The sequence below is a fragment of the Brachyhypopomus gauderio genome, chromosome 18 (assembly GCF_052324685.1).
Source record: "Brachyhypopomus gauderio isolate BG-103 chromosome 18, BGAUD_0.2, whole genome shotgun sequence".
NCBI lineage: Eukaryota > Metazoa > Chordata > Actinopteri > Gymnotiformes > Hypopomidae > Brachyhypopomus > Brachyhypopomus gauderio.
In genome coordinates this window covers 4,461,164-4,481,354 of record NC_135228.1, presented here as the reverse complement: position 1 = coordinate 4,481,354, position 20,191 = coordinate 4,461,164, and the positions used below count along the sequence as shown (strand labels likewise).

General features: G+C 39.4%; 1 protein-coding gene and 1 long non-coding RNA gene across 3 annotated transcripts in view; both read left to right on the top strand.

Annotated features, from left to right (window-relative positions):
* Positions 1-20,191, top strand: part of LOC143482194 (NACHT, LRR and PYD domains-containing protein 12-like) — a 250,500-nt gene that overhangs the window by 79,580 nt on the left and 150,729 nt on the right. The window lies entirely within an intron of this gene.
* Positions 13,435-14,784, top strand: LOC143482228 (uncharacterized). Its single transcript, XR_013122170.1, has 3 exons — positions 13,435-13,621; positions 13,722-13,869; positions 14,550-14,784. It is a non-coding gene; the product is annotated as an uncharacterized LOC143482228 (long non-coding RNA).

The window sequence follows — 20,191 nt, the reverse complement described above, 5'->3', positions numbered from 1 at the left end:
GCTCTTGACATTGCAGGGCTTTGTAGTGGTAGGAGTGGGGGTCACTGTTTTTTGTTTGTCCAAATATGTTAATGTTACCCTGTTCTGTCTTGAGATCAGGTAATGATTCAGTATGTTTATTCAGATCCACATAGATCAATACACTTCCCTGGACCTGGAATATGCTGATTTGATCATGGAGACTGAGCAAAATATCTTCATTGTAATAAGGGGATTTACTCGGAGGAATGTAGATTGAACAAAGGAAAATATTTTTTGGAGAATTTATAATTTCTTTGTTAATTTTAAGCCAAATAGGTGACAGGAGGCTTGAGAAAGTGTGCAGGCTACTTCCCACGTTGCAAGGCGAAGATCTGTGATGATGCACAGCAATGGACTGCACGACCTGTGGGCCTTTAGCACACTATTTGATCAGTGATGAAAATGGTCCATTATGGTTGTCTCCTTCCCTGTGCTACCTAGCCGGGATGTTGCTTCTCTTTCAGCGGAGCTACTCTGAGACTAGCTTTTCAAGGTACTGGCAGTTAGCCCTATTGTGTGAGCTTTGAGATTTGTGAGTTTTTCTCTTGAGAAGTGATTCATGTATTTTATCACCTGATTCCACTATGACATAGTCTTTCTTGTAGTCATAAAAAAAAAATTCCATACAAGACATCTGCCAACTTTTGTTGTCATAATTTTGCAGGCTAGCATGGCGAGCAGGAGCTCTAAACAAGAAACAACGTGACAGTGGCGTACAATTCTGTTAGCTAATGTAAAACTTCTAGTGAAAAAAAATCTATTTCATGTCAGTCCACAAGACTTGACAAACACGAAAATGAAGGGTCTATATCTAAATTTATTGATAAATAATTTTATTATTATCTATATCTATCTATAATTTCAGAACATTTTAGTTAGTTTTGTAAACATGTAATACAGTTACAGTTAGTTATTGTTTTCTCTTTTAATTACCGTTATTATTTATTTCAGTTGACGAAAATGTTTTTTCAATATCAGTTTTTCTTTTTTAGTTTGTTTTCATTAATGATTATAACCTTGGTAGGAATATTTGTGTATGTATACGGCTTTTTATCTAGCTCAGACTGCAGGTTGTAGCTCAGGTTGGGCTGGACGGGTCAAGTTGGGCTGGGCGGGGTTTAGGGTCAGGTTGGGCTGGGCGGGATTTAGGGTCAGGTTGTGCTGGGCGGGGTTTAGGGTTAGGTTGGGCTGGGCTTGTCTCAGGTCTGGCGGGAGGTGTTTTTGTAGAAGTGGGATGTGGATCTTGTTGTGTATGTCAAGACTAAGATTGGGACGGTAGTGTTCTGGGTGGGGTTCGGTGTGGGTAAGGCGGCATTCTGGGTGGACCAGGTGTGTCTCAGTGTGGGTAGTATGTGGCATAAGATGGATTAATTGTTTCTCTGCAGAGCTGAATGTCTGCTGGTTGGCTTTCAGCTTTTGTAGCTCCTCCTTCAGACTGATCATGGTGATGTTGAGGTATAGGTATATTTGTCCCACCCAAAAAATTAAACCACAGAAAAAGCGGAAACTGTTTAAAAATGTTTATTCTCAGGGGTGGAAAGTAACTAATTACATTTACTCACATTACTGTAATTGAGTACTTTTTATGAGTAATTTGTAATTTTCTGAGTAGTTTTCGAAATATGTAATTTTTACTTTTACTCGAGTACATTTTGACCCAAGTAGTTTTAATTCACTACATTTGAACGCCCTCACATTACTGAGTAAAAAAATATTGATGGTGAAAAATTAAATGCGGGCAGAAATTTAAACTTCTGAGTCCTAGAACTGAAGGCCAATTGCGTGGCCTTGCCTTGCGCGCACCTTTTCCATTGTCTTATAATCAGGTTGTAATCTGGTGCACTTTTTTTCCCAAAAGGATGAGATTGTTCTATCTTTAAATCTTCTATCTATCAGGTTCTGTGGAATCCTGTGCGCATTTTGTTTTATTTTGAGATGTGGGATCCTGTGGTCATTTTATATTTTATTTTGAGTTGTGGCAAGCTGTGGGCATTTTATTGTGAATAGTGGGATCCGGTGGGCACTGTATTTTGAAAAGTTGGATCCTGTGAGCACTTACTTTTAAATTTTGGGATCCTATGAGCATTTTTTAATTTTTGATGTGGGATCCTGTGGGCATTTTATTGTGAGTAGTGGAATCCTGTTGCATTTTAGTTTGATTTGTGGCATCTTGTGGGCACTTAATTTTGTGTGCATTTTGTTTTTTGAATAATTTGTAATTTAAATTCCTTTATTCTTATCATAGTGTTGTCCATTGGACAATAGGACTGAAAATTGTTTGCACTTTATGGTACAGGTTGTGACTGTCCTTGTGCTGTGAGGAAGTATGTTCCTGAGCCCAGCTGATCTTTTTGCAAGTGTGGATGTGCACTTAAATACGCTTTGAAATCGATTAAAACAACTTGTGCTGAATTTGGTTCATGATTCATCCATGCATTAAATAACTGGAAGTAACTAAGTAACTTTTACTCAAATTACATTTTAAATGAAGTAATTTCGTACTTTTACTCGAGTAAATTTTGAGATGGGTAATTTTACTTTTACTCTGAGTAGATTTTAGGCAAAGTAATGATACTTTTACTCAATTACAATTTTTCAGTACTCTTTCCACCTCTGTTTATTCTGGCTCTTATTTGGAAGGTTTGGCAGCGTTCGCAATTCACGCGCTGTGTTTGTTGTTAGCAACTTGTCAGGTGCTCTCTGGGTCTTTCGCTTTATTAAGGCTTGTGTTGAGATGACTGTTCAGAAATTTCCCGCACTCATAGCTTCACTGACCCGAGCTCTCACCTCGCTGGAGCATCGGGTAGTTTGCACAAGCGTTAAACACAAGGTCAGTGATAAGAGCAATGAATAGATAATCATTCATTCATTCATTATCCGAACCGCTCAATCCCCCTAGTCGGGGTCACGGGGGGGCTGGAGCCAATCCCAGCATCTCCGGGGTCACGGGGGGGCTGGAGCCAATCCCAGCATCTCCGGGCGAAGGCAGGGTACACCATGGGCAGGTCGCCAGTCCACCGCATGAAAAGCTAATCATATAACCACATATATGACAATAAAACAGCTTTATGGTAATGTGCTGTTATGGTAACACTAGGAGGGTTTGGGTTAGCTAAAGCTAATACTAATACTATTAACGCTTGTCAGAAAGCTCTCTGAAACGTAAAGTTACATTACTCTCTGGCCAGGTCCAAAATTAGAGTGCTACTACACTGAATGTGTAAAAAATAAAATATAATAAATAAAACTAATAAACAAACGAATAAATAAAAGGACACCATCGTTTGAAGTGTTTTCAGTAGTGCAGTATGTAATGTTCCAGAGTGTGCTGTTTGGGACACAGCCTTACTGTGCCCATCTGTGCAGTTAGAACACACACTCACACACACTAGAGATTACTAGGGGGCTGTGGGGCACACGTGCCCAGAGCGGTGGGCAGCCCTAGCCCGGCACCCGGGGAGCAGTTGGGGTTAGGTAGGGTGACCAGGCGTCCTCTTTTTCCCAGACATGTCCTACTTTTGAAACCTAAAAATATATCCGGGGGAATTACAAAATCATCTGGGATTTTGTTCGACTGCCTCAAACATAATACATGTACAGTGCATTGTGATTAGAATTGCCACTCCGTTCTATTACACTTCATTCCAGGTTTCTCTGTAGCGCAAATTAGTCACGCCCTTCTCCTCAAATCTATCTACTTTATATTGTGTGTGTGTGAAGAAGAAAGCGTGGGCCTGCCAGTCTACCCCCGAGTGTTTACAAGCGAAAGCACGTGTGTCCGCCGGTTCTACGGCAATGCGTACATACAAAACAAAAGTGTACGTTTTACGGAGGAGTTAAAGAAAAAATTCCCGTGCTTTCGCCAGGGTCGTGATCCGTGCTTGACGTATAAGGCAGACACAGACACCATGTCATTTGTGTCATATCATACACCGATGACCACCCCACCCGGCAAAAAAAAAATCTGGTCACCTTAGGTTAGGTGCCTTGCTCAAGGGCACCTCAGTCATGGCCTTAGGCCTGGGAATCGAACCCACAACCCTCAGGTCACAAGACCAGATCCCTACCACCAGACCATGTTCTACGTCACTATACATGGGAATAGTGACGTAGACGGGGAACCGTCAGGGCCCTCTACGCCCTCTCAGAGGGCCTAAAAATATTTTTAAAACATAAATATATATAATATAATTATCCAATTTTATTTTATCTACTTACAGTTTGACAATCGACATCTAAACAATTACAAAAATATAAGCAAATACATCATTCACCCGTGTCTATTCAATCTGTGTTTGAAGGTGAGGGGTTAAGTGGAAGCCTGTGAGCCTGTGTCTCCCCCTATCAGGACTGTGATGCCCGCTATTCGTTTACAGAGGGCCTGGCAGTTATAATTCAGCGCAATACCAGTTTCCAATGACAGTAAAATTGACCAATCATATCTTCCCTCTTAGTGGGCGGGCTTAACTGTATGATAATTTCCGCCCGCTGTGGCGACGCTAGCTGTTGTTAGCGTACCACCGCTAGCTAGTTTCGATTCATTCCTCTGATGCCCTCGTGCGCGTTGTTTAGGAACACAGAGCTGTGAACCTTATTTTGTTGGAACCTTATTTTGCTTAGGAAGTTATCTATTACAGATATTACTGTTTATTGCGTTTCTAAAGCTGTACTGTCATCTCAGGTTTTTTTTCTTTACTGCAGTTAATTGGGAGAGGAAACAATTCTTTTTTTTTGGGGGGGTGGGAGCGGGCCCAGGTTTAATGGTCACGGTTCGCTACTGCTATACATACAGTGATTAACTACCTTACCTACAGTGGAATCAGTTTATGGTAATATTTTAGAGGATAGGATGGGTTTTGATTTGATAGCAAATGTGTGTGTCTTCCCCAATGTCAAACCCTCTCCTACGCCCTTGGCATCAGCCATGGTTAACTCTTCTAGCTACCAGTGGTTACTAGCAACAATAGCACAGGTGCAAACCTTTAATGTTTGAGCAATGAAATATAACTGAATGTTTCTAGAGATGAGGTTCTTACCTCAGTATTTCCTGAAGGAAGACTTGGGTGAATATCCGCTTTTGTGGTTCAGATTGTTAGGGCTTTGGCTTTATCGATAGTTTTGTTCTTGTTAGCTGTTGTTAGCTGATTTGTATTTAGCTTAGCTTTTGGTTGATTTTTTCTGATGGTAATTTTTCTGCAAAATTAGATTTTTTGAATTAGAAAACTTAGATAAATAGATTTATCTCATTGTAAACCCCCACCCCCACACCCCCGTAGGAATTTTAAGAGCTCCACACACATTCAGTATACTCTCTCTCTCTCTCTCTCTCTCACACACACACACACACATACACACTCACACATACACACACTCTTACACATACACACACATACACACACACATACATACGTCAGGCTGTGTAATTAATTACATTCGCATACACACACTTTCTTGCATGTTCTCTCTGTACAAACACACAGACACACATCACTGCACACACATCTCCTGAATACACACACAGTGTCTCTGTGTGTTGATCTGTAATTGTGAGGGGTTTTTCTCCTTCTCTCTACAGTCTGACTGGGTGCGGTATTAGAGAGGAAGACTATGCTGCTCTGTGTTCAGCTCTAAGGTCAAACCCCTCATCACACCTGAGAGAGCTGAATATATTCTGAATCTGTACAACAATAAACTGGGAGACTCAGGAGTGAAGTAGCTCTCTGCTCTACTGGAGAATCCACATTGTACACTGGAGAACATTGGGTTGTTTACACTGATTGAGTTTGTGTATAGTTTGTGTATGACCTGATCTGACCTGAGTCTCAGAGGATATACAGACGATAATCAAACACACACATGATTATACATGTGATTAATACGATTAAATTGGACTTTTTTAATATAAATAAATCATGCTTCTCTCTTCTGAATAAGAATAAACTTGTAAACACAACTACTCTCCCAGCTATAGACAGCAGAGATGTTATATATGTGTGTACATCAAAATCTCATCTCCACTCACTGGATGTGGTTTATCATTATGTGCTAATATTTATTATTATATATATATTATATATAATATATATTATTAAGTTTTCTTTTGCTATGCATCATTGTGTTTTATAGGATAAAGCAGCTTTGACATTGTTGAGTTCAAGAAGAATATTTCACTGGTATATTTTAATTTATAAATTTGTTCTTGGGATAGTACCCTCATGTAATTTGATAAAATGCAAGAGTGGGTTTTATGCTATATGTTCCGATATCCAAAACGTGCTTCTAAAAATGGAAATAGGGAAAAGTGTAAGTGGTTTGAAATGATGTCTTAGGACATCAATGTATGTATCATGGAAACTAGGGGGGTTGTTGCTGCTGTCTTGGCCAAGACTGTAAATCCGACTAAATCTAAATGAGATCTTATTTCCAGGTTGGATAAGAAATTAATAAAATTAAAGTCTCCATGGTTGTGTGAGTATGATTATGTGTGAACATGACTGCAGTAGAGGACTGTCCTGCTAATGTCTTCCAGCATTATGGTACATAATGTGTTTGCTAACTGTGTAAGGAGGCTATTGGATATTTAAAAAACCCTTGAAAACCCTTGTGCAAGTAGGTTAGCACAGCTGAAAACAGTTTTGCTGATTAAAGAAGCTATAAAACTGACCTTCCTTTGAGCTAGTTGAGAATCTGGAGCATTACAATTGTTGGTTTGATTAAACTCACAAAATGGCCAGAAAAAGACAACTTTCAATTGAAACTCGACTGTCTATTCTTGTTCTGAGAAATGAAGGCTATTCCATGCAAGACATTGCCAAGAAACTGAAAATTTCCTACAATGGTGTGTACTACTCCCTTCAGAGGAGAGCACAGACAGGCTCTAACCAGAGTAGAAGGAGAAATGGAAGGCCCCGCTGCACAACTGAGCAAGAAGACAAGTACATTAGAGTCTCCAGTTTGAGAAATCGACGCCTCACAGGTCCTCAACTGGCAGCTTCATTAAATAGTACCCGCAAAACGCCAGCGTCAACGTCTACAGTGAAGAGGCGACTCCGGGATGCTGGCCTTCAGGGCAGAGTGGCAAAGAAAAAGCCATATCTGAGACTGGCTAATAAAAGAAAAAGATTAATATGGGCAAAAGAACACAGACATTGGACAGAGGAAGATTGGAAAAAAGTGTTACGGACAGACGAATCAAAGTTTGAGGTGTTTGGATCACACAGACGAACATTTGTGAGACGCAGAACAACTGAAAAGATGCTGGAAAAGTGCCTGACACCATCTATCAAACATGGTGGAGGTAATGTGATGGTCTGGGGTTGCTTTGGTGCTGGTAAAGTGGGAGATGGACATTCTGAAGTGAGGGGGACCAAGCTAGAATCTTCACTTTTCTGATCAACACTCAAACTGTTATTGGTCTGGTATGTCAATATGTCCCCAGTGCCATCTGCGTGTGTGATTTATTCTTACACCATGATGCCAAATCACGGAATGTCACACCCCAAAACTTCATGCCTTCTGCAATTTTTTATTTTAACATTTGCTGATGTCAGCAAGACTTCTCATTCTCAGCACAGAAACTTGTGCACATGTGCAAAAATAACAAGAAATAACAAAATAAAATTGAAATGATTCTTCATGTAAATGATTATAAACATAATGTGTATGAAAATACGTATTATACTAATTTAAATACAGTATACACTTAAAACAATAAAATAAAAATAGCCTACGTGGCATGAAATGTGAAATGAAATGTAAGTTATGTATTTGTACATTTTTTCAAATAATAAACACAATTGATAAAAAAAGAATTCCCTCTGCAGCCAAACAAATGTCTCTAGAAAGAGACTCAAAAGGTCACAAAAACATCTCTCCTCCTTTCATTTCCCTGAAGATATTGCTGTGCAATATCTCGTCTGTCCAGTATGTCAAGCATGTCTTGGCAGGGGCCCAGATGGAAATTCTGAAGTGAGGGGGACCAAGCTGTACAATATATATATATATATATATATATATATATATATATATATATATATATATATATATATATTTCGGATGGGGTCAATATAAATCTGGAGGGGACATGTCCTCCCCGTCCCCAGTGCCATCTGCGCCCCTGTGTCTTGGTGAATATGGCACACAGCAATGCCATTGAGCCTTTTTTGAGTCATGGTCGATCGCAACCATGTTTTCAGCCTGCGTAATGCACTGAAGCTGCGCTCTGCCTCAGCAGATGATATAGGCACCACCATCAGCAACCTTACAAGTATCTCTACCTGATCAAACAGGCCACGGACTTCAGGGGGCATTTCTTTCAAAGCATGCACTGTAAAAATAGAACTTGAGAATTAGTTGTCTATACTTGAAATAGTAAGTTGGTGACTGAACTCAATAGGTCGAAAGTTAATCTAACATAAAATGTTTTGTTCTGCTCAACATTAACAAGAACATAAGAAAAACTTGAAAAATCATGTTGAGAAAAATAAAGTTATTGAGTCTGAGCCTAAAGACCAGAGTTGCATAATCCAGGTATGAGCATGCTCTGTGAGAGGTTTGGTTATCGCGCGTGAAGGACGGTTGTCGTTTGCTCTGGAGACGTCATTTGGACTTCGCTGAAGACTGAAGTAAGTATTAAAATGTCTTATAAATTAATTTAACTCATTAGACAACGTATGGTTGAGAGGAAATATGACGTTTTATTTTGTTGTATTAACTAATTTTAGCGGCGAGACGGAGAAAAGGTAACGTTAGCTAGTTGTGGCAAGGCTTAGCTTTTAACTTGGTTAGCTAACTAGCTTAGTAAATTTTGCTCTTTGGTCTGTTTTGTCTACCGCCAAAATCTGTTTCCACCATAAATGCAACATCGAACGCGACGTAAAAACCGACTTGAAAATGCAAAAAAACGTTAACTATTCTGATAAGATTGTTTTGTATAAAAGCTGTACTGGACCTACACGACAATGTCAGTCGGAAGATCGGTGTTTTAAGAATCGCTAAATCGCGCTGTCGAAACTGATGCTGTCCACCATGGCTTTGTGACAACTAGCTGAAGTTAACTGTTTGCATTAATTAATATATGCATGTGTGTTTATACCATCTCTGGTCTGTAACTGTGACATGTCACTGAAAACAGCAAGCACAGAGGTGTAAAGAATATAGGTACTTGGATATCCCCGCATGATAATGATTGAGCCGCGGCCATTTTCTCCGGTTATTCTTATATAATATTCATTATATTATAATGAATATTATAGTATTCATTTGTTCATTCATTTTGAGTATTATAATGTCATGTCCATACTATAAAGTTACTACATTTAATTTTTTATTTGAATTTGTAGTGAAATATAGAAGCTATGGTTATTTATACTGAAGAATCTCTCCACTGATGACATACTTTTCTTCATTTAGCTTTAATACAGTCGGAGAAAATAGGCGCATTTCTTCCATTTAAAATGTCAACTTTTTTTTATTTCTAAACCAATTTAACATGGATGGTGTTGTTCTGCTTGTATTTAAAAGCTCTATCCAGTGGTGTGATTTAATTTGCCATTTTTGGATATTTAATTTTTTTGTAACATACCTACTTAAATCAGGTAATCGGATGTTTTTGCGATAGTGAATCTGATAAAAACAAGAGAGCTTCATACCTTTTAAAACTCACCAGGATTCACTAAATTTGACTTGATCTTTAAATAATTTTCTGGAAGAGGACCCCCAGATAACTTGTATCTAGACATATATAGACATTTATGTACATTTATTGCTCAGGTGTTACATTTTGTTGCTTCATAGATTCTCTTCTCTCCTTACACAGGCTGTTTAGATAGATATACTTTATAAATGTGTTTATTGTGTAGAATTAGGCAAAAGAGGCCTTGTCCCAACTACACCACATTGTCAGTAATTGCTGGCATTGTCTTTTGCCAGGAAACATTTTCAGTCAAATAAAGATTTCTTGCTTTAACTCATGGTTTATGCTTGTAGATGCTATATTTCGGATGGGGTCAATATAAATCTGGAGGGGACATGTCCCCCCCCGTCCCCAGTGCCATCTGCGCCCCTGGGTAAAAGGGATTTTGAATAAGGAAGGCTATCACTCCATTTTGCAACACCATGCCATACCCTGCGGACAGCGCTTGATTGGAGCCAATTTCATCCTGCAACAGGACAATGACCCAAAGCACACCTCCAAATTATGCACAAACTATTTAGAGAAGAAGCAGGCAGCTGGTGTTTTATCGGTAATGGAGTGGCCAGCGCAGTCACCAGATCTCAACCCCATTGAGCTGTTGTGGGAGCAGCTTGACCATATGGTACGAAAAAAGTGCCCATTAACCCAATCAAACTTGTGGGAGTGGCTTCTGGAAGCATGGGGTGAAATTTCTCCAGATTACCTCAGCAAATTAACAGCTAGAATGCCAAAGGTCTGCAATGCTGTAATTGCTGCTAAGGGAGCATTCTTTGACGAAAGCAAAGTTTAAAGTAGAAAATTATTTCAAATAAAAAAAACATTATTTCTACCTTGTCAATGTCTAGACTATATTTCTATTCATTTTGCAACTCATTTGATAAATAAAAGTATGAGATTTCAGGGAAAACACAAAATTGTCTAGGTGACTCCAAACTTTTGAACGGTAGTGTAATCCAAACTCGTAGTAAAATAAACACACCGGGTCAAACCATGAAAACACTCCGAACACAGAAATACTGCTTAGTATGCTTTCAGAAAACTTCACAAAGTGGATGTGGCAACTGTAGGCTTTTGGTATTGAATAGAGAGACAGGTGACTTCAAAAATGAGGAGAGGCAGAACGACCGATATTGCTGAGGCTCTTGGGAGTTGTGGTTTCTTGGGTGAGGCTGCATGACGCATACTCACTATACACACACATTTGACCTGGGTACACCACATGCGCGCACTTCCACCATAAACATCAACACTGTGATTTTATGGTGCTGTGGAGGTGGAATAAGTGGAATAATTTATCAGAATGTGAAATTGTACCAGGAACATGGAGGTGATGTGTGTGGAATTTTGTGTGTGAGGGAGTTGTGTGTTTGTGTGTGTGTATGGAGATGTTGAATACTTAACAATGTAGTCTGAAGGTGATATATATATATATATATATAATGGCAAGCCATTCAGGAAAAAACTATATATATAGAATGACTGCTAAGTCTTGAATATATGGAACGAAAGTCTTGAATATATGGAACGAAAGTCTGAATATATGGAACGAAAGTCTGAATATATGGAACGAAAGTCTGAATATATGGAACGAAAACCTGAATATATGGAACGAAAACCTGAATATATGGAATGAAACCTGACGTCACTTGCGCCATTTTGTGCTTTCAGTTTGTGGTACCAGGTATGGCGGCTATGGAAGTTATTCTGTGTCAATATTCAAATGAAAATGTAATACGCATTTGCATTTACATGTTCCACTCATACAAGCAACTTTGAGCTCAAAATTCAAATTCAAATGCAATAATTCCATTTACATTTGCAATGTGATGGACATCTATTCACATTTCATTTACACATACATTTTGATGCTTTATTTGTGCCTTTATTGAAATGAAAATGTATTTCCCGATTTGAATTATCAAGTTAATGTGATCGTGCAAAGGTTGTATCAAAATTATAATTAAAATGCTATTCGCTTAATATGCTTTACATTTCGTGATAACGCGTTTGAAATGTAATTTTCAACCTCACCACCACGCTAAAAAGATGTCAATATTCAAACGTTAATGGAGAAATAGCGCTACCCCTGTTTGCAATAATATTACGATACCAACAGCGCTCAAAATGCATCTTGAAAATGCAATCCGAGCAGATTGAATTTTCATTTCCATGGTCTTCCACTATAGTCAAATTAGATCCCATCAGCCTTCCAATCAGATTCCACAGCCCTCCACTTTATTCAGCCAATCGGGTTCCATAGCTTTCCACCTCAGACAGCTAATCAGGACAGGACTATAGCACACTAAGCAGTACAGACGAGTTTTTTAAACATGGCAGCAGAAGAACTTATCAGATTAATCCGAAGGGTAGCAGACGAGGTGGACGAGAGTCCTCATGGTGAAGTTACATTTACACTTGATCAGTGTGAAAGCTTAATCGATCAAGTGTCAGAATTCTCGGCTTTATCTGGCACTGATGTGACTGGTGTCATTGCCAAACTGAGAGCCGTTGCAGAGCAACTGAGTGTGCCTATGGCGGTGGGAATACCCGCTATAAACATTTCGGCGGATGCCATCGAAGGATATCTTCTTTTCGGAATGAAAATTAAAGATATTGCAACTGTGTATGGAGTGAGTCGGAGCACTGTTGTTCGTCGTATACTGGAGAATGGATTAAGGTAAATTATTTTTGTTGGTTTATTCACTCGCTCACGCATGGCATTTTTGCGACCGTGGTTAAACCACCTGTGTTTCGACAAAAACATATTGGTCGCACGTAAGATATGAGTGCGCGACTACAACACACTTAGCGGTAAGAGTCACAGCGCTTGATCTGAGAAAAGGTGCAGAATTAAAAATCACCAGTTGATAAGTCATTTCTAATAAATAGTTCAGACGTCCTACAAATATAAATTCATCATGCTTTGTAGCTATAAAATATGAAGTGGTTTTACTCTAGAATTTAAATATTTGACATTCAAAATTTGGATTGCATTTACTTTAAATCTGGACAGTGGAATCACTTCATAATTAATGTCTATATATGACAGAATTGAACTGATATATGTTGGATTTATGCTTATTATAATGACTACTGTGGTGGAATTGATGGCACAGAAGTTGAGGTCTCGTATTAAACAGTATCTATTTGATAGCAAGAGAGTTACAAAATATAAAAGTATGTGAAGCTTATGCTTCATACAGTAACACTGAACTGTCTCTCTCAGTCCAGATTCTTATAGTCAAAGTGTGTGTGTGTGTGTGTGTGTAGAAAAAACTAAGGATGCCTGCTTCCCAGGAGCAGTTATCAGTTTCCCTGGGATTTAACCTTGGGCGCATAGAAACGGATAAGCAATATTATCACTAACTCTGCTACTGCACAGAAGACTTCAGTCTTACAGATAAAACATCTTCAATATGGTCATAGTTCATTACTAAGCAGTGCTAGCAGTACTTTTCACAGACTGCGCTATAGTATCTGCATTGACATGATTACAGTGAATTACACATGAATATAACAGAAGTGTCAATTCCAGGTTTAGAAAGTAAAAGTCCTCACCAGGATGTTGCTCAGGCTTCCTGGATTGTGTTGATTCCACTAATTTTACCTGGATTGCACTAATTAGAAAATCTAGAATGCTTGAGCAAAATCCTGGTGAGGACATTTACTTTCTGAACCTGGAATTGACACCTCTGGAATATAATCAATATTTATTTCACACTACTTATTTGAAATTTAACTTGAATCCAATTTCTTTCTTTTTGTATTCCAGAGTAGCAGCATTGTACTCTAACATAAGTAATGCAGAGCTGGATAATTTGGTTTTACAACTTCACCAGGCTCACCCACAGTCAGGATATCGCATGATGAGAGCCTTACTCCAAGCAAGATGACATATGGTACAAAGTATGTTTGAAAAATGTTTACTGCCACATTTCATATCGCCTTTGTTACAGCAATATTAAATGTCATGGATTACACTAATCATTTGCATGGTTTTCTAAAGTTACTAGAGTGCGAGAGTCATTGAGAAGAGTGGATCCAGAGGGCACTGAACTTCGAGCCTTGGCCAACCGAACTCTTCATCGGAGATCATACTCAGTTCCTGCTCCAAATTGCATGTGGCACATTGATGGAAACCATAAACTAATCCGGTATTATTTGCTTTCTTACACCTACTTTTTTGCTTCACTCATTAGCAATTTTATCAGGTATAGTTACCATATGAGTGTGCTTATACCATATAAGTGAATATAATAGCGCATCTGTTGCTGCCATGTCCAGACATTATTTGGGTGGTGGATGATTCCCAGCACATCAGTGACACTGACATGGTAGTGTGTGTGTACGTGTGAAACTCCGTTTCAGATGCTCAGAGTAAAAAATAGTAAAAAAAAAAGTAAAAAATACTGTTATTAAAGTGGGGCAATCCAAAACACACAGGCAGTGAACTGACAGTAAGCAGAATCCAATAGTACAGCGTCAAAATAGTCCAGGGTCAAAGAACAGGAGAGAATAGAAAACCAGGCATACAAACCAGAGGGACTAGGCAGGGACAAAATCCAAGATGATCCAGGTAAGTAAATAGGTGGGCTACACAGAAGAAAACACATGGTATACAGACAATCAAAGAAAGCTGTCAATAGTCTCAGTGGTAGGAGACATAATAGTGTGGTGCTGGTACATGTCACAGCAGTGTTACTGGGCTTTTACAGGGTGTTTTTAACTTCATCTGGTATCTAATAAAAATAAATATTTTAATCTTTGTCATTGCACTCAATATGCTGTTTCAACTTGTATTTTCCTCTTCTCAATATTTTTTGTCTTACATCAGCTGGCGATTTGTGATTCATGGAGGGATCGATGACTTTAGCCGTGTTATCGTGTATCTTGCTGTTGCGACCAACAACTATGCTACTACTGTACTGGATGTCTTCCTTGATGTTGTTAACCAGTATGGCATGCCTTCTCGTGTTCGTTCGGATAAAGGAGGAGAAAACATTGAAGTGGCACACTTTATGGTACAAAACCGTGGAGAAAACCAGAATTCTCACATTACTGGGGGAAGTGTTCACAATCAATGGTAACAAGATGTCTTTTTCCTTGTTTTACTTTGAAGGGGACAGTTTTATCCATTTTTGTATTCTGCATTATCCTACACCAGGGGTACTCAACTGGCGGACCGCGGTCCAGATCCGGACCCGAACGCAGTCCTGTCCGTACCCAATCTCATTCCTGATCAACTGGATACGGACCAAAACAAAACTGGAGCATTTATTTCAGGGCTATTGAAAAAACACTCCGTCACGAGTGTTACGTTCGCCACCCCGCTCAACAACTTATGTTCGCCACCCCCCCACCTTCCCCCCCCCCCCCCCCCGCTCAACAACTTACGTTCGCCACCCCCGCCGCACCGGACCTCAGGTCACAGGTATCTGCCAAAATTGGGCCGTGGACAAATTTAGTTGAGTACGCCTGTCCTACACTATTGTGTTGATTACCTTTATACTACAAGATTATTTCAATGTACCAATTATACCATAATGTACAATCTTATTTTAATGCAAAATAATAGCTTGACAATGTTGTAAAATGGAAACCATATCAAAGTACTGCTGTTTTTTTTTTTTAGCATTGAGGGTCTTTGGCGAGATGTGTACACACAGGTTCTTGACTTGTTCTACACGCTCTTCCACAACTTGGAGGCAGAAGGGATGCTGAGTCCTGATGATGAGCTGCATCTGTATGCTCCACGTCTGTATGCTCTACATCTGTATGCTCTACATCTGTATGCTCTACACTGGATTTTCCTTCCCCAGTTACAGCATCATCTCAGTGTCTTTAAAGAAGCCTGGAACTTGCACAAACTAAGAACAGAGAACAATCGATCGCCATACCAACTTTGGCTACAATACAGAGATACTGCAGAGGATCCCGAGATAGTAAGTATACATGTTTAAAAAATTAAATAATGAGTGATGTGGGATGTTGTGCAATGAAGCAGGATAGTAAAACCATTTAAAGGAAATGTGTGTATAATACTGAGGAAGAGTATGTAAAGAGTATGTTATTTTAGGTTAATGCTGAATATGGTATTGACTGGGATGGCCCACATGAGGTGGAAGATGTAGACTCCCTGGCAGTACCAGATGCCCAGTTACCTCGTGATCTCACTGCAGAGGAGATTGCAAGCCTGCCCAATCAACATGTGTCCCTTACTGAAGCAGTAGACGTTTATTTGTTGACAATAAAGCGTCTGGTCGAAATATTTAGTGTAGCTTAAAGGATTGATCTTGGCCAGAACATCTAGAATAATTAAGCAAGTATAAATGCAGAAGTGTATTTTAATATTTTTATTTTTTTCAAAAAGCCAATTTGTATGAAGTACAGCTTTGCATCTGTCGTGGTAAGATTTCAGTATTTAACATTTGATTTGAAATAAAAGTCACGAGTACAGAATGAACCATGTATTTTGTTAATTCTTGTCTAACAAGTACGCTTTTCGTAGAACTAATTTCTTGAATACGTTTTAGTAGAATAAGCAATTTTCAGTTTTTCAAAAGCTTAATGGCTTAATTCACACTACCTGAATATCTAGGGTCTCCCTATGCTCAGATTAGACCAAAGCCAAACTTTGTGGATTTCACAGCAGCCTTCATGTTTTGTAAAAACAAGGAAAGTCTCACATTTTAGTGTGAATTAAGCCATTAAGCTTCCTGCCGACGCTGCTGCGGAGCGAATTTTGAAATTGTTTTTCTAAAGTGTACTAATCTGTTTACGTGCTAATCTTTATTTTTTGCCTTCCTAGATAATTTTTTACAGATAGTACTTCCACCGTCAAGACGGGCAGTTGAATATTCCGGCCGCTGATCAACTTTCTGCTTCTAAAAATCAGCTAGCGTAAGTTTGTTTAAATCGGCTAGACACGGTAAGTGTTTTGATTTATTCATGGCTGGTGTTGGTTTGTTTCCTTGTTCGGAGTGTGGCATGTTCAGTCTAGACCCTTTCGCCACTGATAGTAATAGTGATAGTATTTGTGAGAGGTGCCAGTTAGTTACTTCTCTTGTGGCGAAAGTGGAAAGTTTAGAGCGACGCGTCCACTCATTATTGAGGGATAGAGAGACAGGGACAGGGTCTGTAGTAGGTGTGGACGCGCCAGGGAGAACTAGCGCCTCCGCGACTCCGGCGATAGAGCCCTCACAGCGGGGCGAATGGGTGACGTCTCGGTGGCGTAGTCGGAGAGCGAGGGCTGCAGCTACCGCTAACGCCAGCGCTAGCCCACCAGAGCACCACTCACCGGTTCACGTGTCCAACAGGTTTGCCCCGCTCAGTGCTACACCCGCTGAGGAGACTCTGGTCATAGGAGACTCTATAGTCAGACACGTGAAAGTTGCTATTCCTGTAGGGGCTCCAGCGGTTACAGTCAGCTGTTTACCGGGAGCCAGAGCGCCGGACATTAGTGGCAACCTTAGACTGTTAGCTCATAGGAGGTTTTCTAGGATAGTGATTCATGTAGGGGCCAACGATATACGTCTGCGGCAGTCAGAAGTGACTAAGGCTAATGTTAAAGAGGTGGTTAAATTAGCCCAGACGATGTCCGATGCCGTAATCTGCTCTGGCCCCATCCCAATGCGGCGCGGTGATGAGCAGTACAGCAGGCTCACGTCGCTAAACTGCTGGATGTCCAAGTGGTGCTCCGAAAATCAAGTGGGCTTTATTGATAATTGGAAAGAGTTTGAGGGCAAGCCTGGTCTTTTAGGCAGGGACGGTGTCCACCCCACCCGGGATGGCGCTGCCCTGTTATCTTGCAGCATAGCCCGTAGTCTGTTAGTTAGTGGGCAGTGTAGTACTAGGAGCTGCTGACTAACCAGAGTCGCGACCAGGCCGCAGACTAACGGGCTAAACCGTCTGTCTGCGAGCTGCTTAGAGGCGTCACCAAGATCCCATAGGATTGAGACTGTGTCTGTGCCCCGGGTTAAATTAAATCATAAGAAAATAGTCCGTCCTAAGTTTTTAACTAATATTCAAACTTCACATCCAATTATTACCTATATGACCGATCTGAAAATTGGATTAATTAATATTCGATCACTCAACTCTAAAGCAGTTTTTATGAATGAACTTATAACTTACCAGAAAATTGATATTCTATGTCTAACTGAAACGTGGATTCAATCTGGTGACTATTTATCTCTAAACGAAGCCACTCCTGTGGGATATAGTTATATACATAAACCTAGATTGTCAGGCAGAGGAGGAGGAATATGTATAATATATCGTGATTGTTTAGAAATTCATCAGAAATACTTGGATATCTTTAATTCATTTGAGATGCTGTCTATTAATGTAATTAGTCCATCTGAAAATAAAAGTTAATTTTCCCTAACAAATGTATATAGACCACCAGGGCCTTACTCAGATTTCTTAAAAGATTTTACAGCAAATTTAGCAGTTAGTAGTGACAAAATAATAATGGTAGGAGACTTTAACATACATTTTGATAATGCGGAGGATCCACTGACAAGGGCTTTTACTTCTATATTGAACTCTGTTGGCATTACACAAAACGTTGTAGGACCCACACACTATCAAAATCATACCCTAGATTTAATCTTAACGTTGGGTATTGACGTAGATAATATAAATATACTCCCGCAAACCGTAGCTATCTCTGATCACTATTTAGTCAAATTTGAGACTCATCTTAACATAAATACCCGCCCGTCTCCTCTGCAGTGTATAAAGCGCTCGATAAATTCATTAACAGCAACACAGTTTATTGAAGCCCTCCCTGACTTAACTGCTCTAGCCCACTCGCCATCCTATCCAGGAGAGTTAGATAGTCTAACCAACTGCATAGAGAATACCTGCAGATCAGCTCTAGACATAGTAGCTCCACTCAAATATAAAAAGACTAGATCTAAAAAACTCGCTCCGTGGTACACTGACCAAACTAGAAACTTAAAACAAATAGCACGTAAATTAGAGCGTAAATGGCGATCTACTAAGTTGGAAGTATTCTACTGTGCCTGGAAGGATAGCATCATTGACTACAAATGGGCACTCGCTAAAGGACGCTCAGCATACCTAGCCTCACTGATAGAGAAAAATAAAAACAATCCTAGATTTCTTTTTAATACTATTTCCAAACTTACAAAAAATCAAGCAGGCGCAGAACCTCAGATTCCAGTAAACCTCACTAGTAATGTATTTATAGATTTTTTTGATAATAAAATAGAGAATATTAGACAAAATATAAAACCTTTTATTAGCAATACAACTGGTATGTCATCTGGTTTGGTTGACATCGATTTAAATCGCATACTGGGAGAAAAACTTGATGCTTTTCATCCACTCCCACAATCAGAATTAGAGAAAATAATTTCTTCCTTAAATTGTGCTACCTGCACACTAGACTCGGTTCCATCAAAGTTATTAAAAGAGGTATTACCAGCGGTAACTGAACCTCTTCTAACTATAGTTAACTCATCCATTACAATAGGTCACATGCCCAAATCATGTAAATTAGCAGTTATTAAACCTCTGATTAAGAAACCAAATCTTGATCCTACTGTACTATCTAATTATAGACCCATTTCAAACACATCATTTATATCTAAGATCATAGAAAAAGCTGTTGCCCAGCAATTATGCCTATATCTGCATAGGCATCACATATTTGAAAAGTTCCAATCTGGTTTTAGGCCCCATCACAGTACTGAAACAGCATTAGTTAAAGTAACAAATGACCTCCTCCTTGCTTCAGATCAAGGTTATGTATCGCTGTTAGTGCTTCTTGATCTTAGTGCAGCTTTCGACACAATTGATCATAGGATCTTGCTAGAAAGGTTAGAATGCTGGGTTGGAGTCTCTGGCACAGCCCTTTCATGGTTTCATTCTTACTTAACAAATCGCTATCAGTTTGTAGAGCTCAATAATATTCCATCCAAACGTACAAAAGTTAAATATGGGGTCCCGCAAGGCTCCATTCTAGGACCACTATTATTTACATTATATATGCTACCATTGGGCACAGTTATAAACAAACATGGTGTCAATTTTCACTGCTATGCAGATGACACTCAACTTTACATATCAGCCAAACCTGATGACAAACTCAGTTTAAGAAAAATTGAGGCCTGTGTAAAAGATATTAAATGCTGGATGTCTCTAAACTTCCTCCAACTTAATGAGGACAAAACAGAAGTTCTCCTTCTGGGCCCTAAGGCCTCAAAACAGAAAATTCCAGATCTAATGCTTAATCTCGCAGGCTACCCCATTACACCTGGCACAGTAGCCAAAAACCTAGGTGTCATACTCGACTCTGACCTATCATTTGATAAATACATAGATAATACTACTAGGATAGCTTTTCTACATCTCCGTAACATTGCTAAATTAAGAAATGCATTATCACAGGATGATGCGGAAAAATTGGTGCACGCCTTTGTTAGCTCTAGATTAGACTACTGCAAT